The sequence below is a fragment of the Thermobia domestica genome, chromosome 4, assembly GCF_964235325.1.
Source record: "Thermobia domestica chromosome 4, izTheDome1.hap1.1, whole genome shotgun sequence".
Classification (NCBI taxonomy): domain Eukaryota; kingdom Metazoa; phylum Arthropoda; class Insecta; order Zygentoma; family Lepismatidae; genus Thermobia; species Thermobia domestica.
Genome location: NC_137457.1, coordinates 327545453 through 327551455, shown reverse-complemented (window position 1 = coordinate 327551455; position 6003 = coordinate 327545453).

Below are 6003 nucleotides of genomic sequence, written 5' to 3'. Positions count from 1 at the left end.
GACTGGTTTTCGGAGAAGCAGCAACGTGCATCACACAAATAACGCACTCACCCATTCTTCACATTTGATACAGACTTTCCTAGCCAAACACAGCACACCTGTACTTCGTCAAGCTCTTTACTGTCCTGACATGGGTCCATCTGATTTATGGCTTTTCCTCCAAGCTGAAAATGATCCTGAAAGTGAGCAGATTTCAGTCCATAGAAGACATCATGCAAAATGCAACGAATAAGCTGGACGCTATCCCAAAAGAGGCGTCCCAGTACTGCTTCTTACAAGTGAGAAAGCCGTTGGGAGAAGTATATTGCAGTCCAAGGGGACTACTTTGAAAAAGAATGTGGTACCTGAATACACTTTTTCTTTTTTGAATAAAAGTAGATACTTCTTAAGCAAACTTCATAGTCCATACTTTAGCTACACAAAACCTGAAGTATTGCAAGATAAGTTATCAACTTCCAGTCCACTTCTCTCATGTGTCCACTGAATCTTCATCAACGAAAATATTCTTACCAACACACATTAACTTAAGTACGCAGAATAATAGAGCAATCTTGCCAAAACAAGTAAGGGAATGAAAACTACTCTTGTTACCACTGGCGTCTCTGGCATGTAAAATTTGGGGGAGACATCAAAGAAAATGATTTAAATGGTACTACCTACTCACCTTATTTGTTATCTTCCATTCCATTTACCTTTCTGCTTATCTTCACGGGCCCCCTAAGGTATATCAATAACTCTGTCATAATCGTTTCACAGCCTGAGTATTATATTCCAAATAAATATAATAATTATTATTTATATGTTATTCAGTCGTTAGGAAATAAATAGAATAAAATATTGAATATTTTGTACTTCAAAATATTGGGGGGGGGGGGACGCGTCCCCCGCCAGAGACGCCCATGCTTGTTACTTTAAATAAGGCAGTACTGCCAGTAGTGTTTTGTGAATAAAAGTGTCAGAATATTTAGATCATGAAACATTTTGCAGAAAGAATATCAGGTGGGTACAAAATACTTCACAATGCCCGGTGAGTTGAACAAAGCAACTGTGACAAAAAAGCATACTGAAAACTTTTTCCTTGCACTCAATATAATATAAAACACGGATTTTTGATTACCCTATATTAGATAAATAAACCACTTCAAGGGCAGTTTTTGGGCCCTGGAGTTTAAGCCTCCCATACCAATGCAGCTATGCAAATTATAGCCTATTTAGATTAAGAACACCACTGAATTATCCCATTACTCATTACAGCTCTTGGAGACTCTATTTTGGGATTTAAAAATCTAGCACCTTTTCATGGTAGTGATAAAGCAGCATCTTTGTTCGCCATTTCATAAAAGTAGTTGAATGGAAAGATATGATCTATATTTAAATCTAAATTTTGGTACAAAGAGGTTTATAGTTATATAAATTGTATGAAACAAACTCAGTTTCTAATCACTTTTAATAATAAGTATAGTAACATATATTATTCCAACTTACAAAAATATTTTATTATGTGACAGGTCTTTTCAAGATATTCATACATTTTCTGTTGAAAAGTTTGTACTTTGTCTTTGGTACAATCAGCTAATTTAATAGTTATCGGTTGAAAACATCCGGGACATTACAAGACAGGAAAAAATAAGATGGAAAAATATATCGGCACATTAATATATATACGAGTTGTTCAGAAATAACAGCAGGAAACTTAGGGAATCCTCGCAGCAATTATAAAAAATCAGAATGAGTGCACAATTGCGTTATCTCGGAGTTACAGCCCACCAAAAATTGGTCGAAATGATATTTAAAAAATCGAGTAAAAGAACGTAGTCTTTTTTAGTTACTTTGTTACTTAATCGTCTGTTTCAGCGTTCTTTATTAGCCATTATATTCTCGATTGGAAAATAGGTTGTCATTACTCGTACAGCTTCCATTTGTTCTGGTAAACGTTGATACTAACCCCATCTATTAGCATCTAACACAACATTGGTAAACGACAGCTCATTTGCTAACAAAGGAGCCAACAAATACGCCACACACAAACAACAAAAAATGTGATTTTTCTTGAACTATGATACAACTTGTATCACGTTAATAGATGGGGTTAGTACCAACGTCTACCAGATTTAACTAGCATTTGGTGAAAATTGATGTAACTGCTTGATGGATACACAGAGTAATGCGGTTAATGGTTCATAGTTCATCTACAACGTTGCCATATTTGAAATAGCCCTAGTATCTTAAATAGGCCACGGAGGATATACCAGCATTTTCGTTTTATTTCGACCCGTAGAATAGTATTCTGTGGTTTGTAGGTGCCATTTTTAGAACACTCAAATGTATAGATACGGCTCTACTGCAACGGCTACTTCCAAATGGAGTGAATAATGACATACTATATTGCCTTTAATGGCCCAAAATTTATTAATTTCTTCCCCGAAATATTCAGAAAAACTGGAGTAAAAGGAAGCATGCTGAAAAGCCTAAAATGTTTTTTTATATATATATATCGGGTGTTGCAAAATAAGTGTTACAACTCTTGGGAGGTGAATCCTCCCACTAAGACAAGAAAAAAAGTTCTCTTGAACTTTCGGCTATCGGACATAGTTTCAGATCTACAACGTGCCGAAAGCGTGGGAAAATGACTTTCGGACGCCAATAGTTCGGAAACGATCCAACGTAAAGAGGGCGGGTAAAAAATTCACTGAAGAAGTCATACCTGCTGTATTGAATTTTGCATGTTTCACAATCCTACCATGCATGCGCAAGGGATTCCCCAAAGGGACGTAGGGAGTCCCGCATAATGTGCTAAATGAAAGTTGGTCTAAATGGATATGAATTGATGGGGTTTCTACCAGGTAACAATAATTCGTTTGTATTAAGTCGATATCTGGAACAAATACAAAATGGCGGACACTTTCACGCTCGTTGTGTGTGGTTGCATAATCGCCAGGTACGGATGATGGCCAACAGTGAAGTTCTGGGTATTAAGTGTTGCGAATTTGTACTCAAATGCTCTACAAAGACATCTGGAGTGTCGGTACAGCACAACAGATGGAGCAGGGTGATTCACATGTGTGGAACACGTAACGAAAAATGCCCAGAAATGCACTCATACTTAGTAAACGTGAGTTCAAAGCGTCGGAAATGTAAGGATTAGCGTCAAGAACATGAAAGTCAATTCACCAATAATATTCCCTCAAACCGACGCAATATGATGTGCACGGTTGCATACCAATAAGGATGAAACAACTGAGGATAAGTTGAAATTGTGCAAGGGGACTCACTAAGAAACTGGGTAAACTAAATGAATGTCTCTAGTGGGATCACATAATCGATATTGAAAAGGGGACAATTTGTGTGTTGATATCGATATGTAGCTAGTGGAGAAATGTTAACATGTGCCACTACTGCTGGTACACCGTCCCACGTGGGAAAAATAGGAAAATAACTACTCGGATCTTGAATCTCAGGCCGTGGGCTGCCAGTAGCATTGGAAACTGCGACCACGCGAACGAAAGCGAGCGCTCTAGCCCTGAGGCTCGAGGGAGCCTGACTTTCTCTGTATACATTTCTTTGAGGAGTACCCACTTTGTTTGGAAAGCGCTTTTGTACAGCCTCCCGACATGCTTGTGTGTTACATTTTGTTACTCCTACTGCACAGTTGTAAACAATCAGAGCTTTAAGACATTACTTCCTATTTTTTATGTCATTTTATTTTCCATGTGTATGGTGTTCCAGCTGTAGTGTTACATGTGCCAAATTGGTTCATTTTCTTCTTTCTCTTGGCATGTGTACTGTATGTAAGATACATATTTCTGGAGGTATTTTGATATCGATTACGTCATACGTCCCAAAAGACGTGAGACATGATACAAGTTTGTTATTTTCACGCTCTATCATGATTTGAACCATGGATTAAGAGATTTCTTTCCATATGTGTCGACTGTGGGACAATGTCCCAAACAAAGTGGGACAGTGATACAATCTTGTTCTAGTTACGTTCTACCAAAAAGTGCACCAGATGTAATAGCAGAATGTACAACGTTATTTTCCTAGTTTTCGCATGTGAGACGGTGTCCCAGCAGTAGTGGCACATGTTGACATTTGTCCATTAGCTACATGTCGATATCAACACACACATTGGCCACATTTCAATATCGATCATGCGATCTCACTAGAGACATTCATTTAGTTTACCCAGTTTCTTAGTGAGTCTCTTTGCACAATTTAACTTGACCTCAGTTGTTGCATCCTTATTGGTATGCAACCGTGCACATCATATTGCGTCGGTTTGAGGGAATATTATTGGTGAATTGCTTTTCATGTTCTTGACGCTAATCCTTACATTTCCGACGCTTTGAACTCACGTTTACTGAGTATGAGTGCATTTCTGGGCATTTTTCGTTACATGTTCCACACATGTGAATCACCCTGCTCCATCTGTTGTGCTCTACTGACACTCCAGATGTCTTTGTAGAGCATTTGAGTACAAATTCGCAACACTTAATACACAGGACTTCACTGTTGGCCATCATCCGTACCTGGCGATTATGCAACCACACACAACGAGCATGAAAGTGTCCGCCATTTTGTATTTGTTCCAGATATCGACTTAATACAAACGAATTATTGTTACCTGGTAGAAACCCCATCAATTCATATCCATTTAGACCAACTTTCATTTAGCACATTATCCGGGACTCCCTACGTCCCTTTGGGGAATCCCTTGCGCGTAAATGGTAGGATTGTGAAACATGCAAAATTCAATACAGCAGGTATGACTTCTTCAGTGAATTTTTTACCCGCCCTCTTTACGTTGGATCGTTTCCGAACTATTGGCGTCCGAAAGTCATTTTCCCACGCTTTCGGCACGTTGTAGATCTGAAACTATGTCCGATAGCCGAAAGTTCAAGAGAACTTTTTTTCTTGTCTTAGTGGCAGGATTCACCTCCCAAGTGTTGTAACACTTATTTTGCAACACCCGATATATATATATATATATATATATATATATATATATATATATATATATATATATATATATATATATATATATATATATATATATATATATCTACGAAGGAAGTCTGAAAATAAGTTTCCCCTAAGCGAACAGCGACGAGGAAAACAAAACAATGGTTGCACGCGCAACACACCCAGACACAAGTGGATATCGTTCGCCCGCGATTCTGCAGTTGGCGCCGTCGCAGCGCCTGCGAAAAGTGGAGACGAGTCTCTCAGTCTGAGCCTGGTAGCTATGTAGAGACGGCGCGTTTCGACGTCGTGGAGAAAGAAGGAAGTGCGAGCGGTTGTCCACTATGAATGGGCACGAGGCGTATCATGAGCAGAAATCCATAACCGCCCCGTGGAAGTCTATGGGTCTGATATGGTGTCGAAACAAATGGTGCGGAGACCACACTCAGCGACGGCAACGCAAAACTATATTGCGACTCTTGGGCGGGAACGCCTTGCCCATCCACCATACAGCCCTGATCTCGCACCAAGTCACTTCCATCCAGCTTTGAAGAAGACTCACGGCGACAAGCGCTTTGCAAGCAATCCTGGTGTCTCAGAAGCTGTTTGACGTTTTTTTTTTTTTTTTTTTTTTTTTTTTTTTTTTTTTTTTTTTTTTTTTAAATGCAGAGCTCTGAATTTTTCCTGGAAGGGTTTTTGAAGCTTATAGACTGGTATGACAAACGTCTCGATGTACACTCATGTCCAAAATCATTGTCGCATATCTATAACTGTCTTGTTGTGGGAATATAATTTGATAATGATTTTGCAGGGTATTTTAATACTGATACTATGTGTATAATCGGGAAATGTATATTTGTGGTAAATTTCATAGGAAAATAATTATAAATATGAAAATTAGAGTGAGTAAAACAAAATGTTGCTAAATGGATAAGAAAGCTTTATTTTCGTTTTATTGTTCTTATTTACTGCTCTTTTGACATGAAATTTGCCACACACACGTCTTTACCGATTATACACATACTAACGTTATAAGAAATA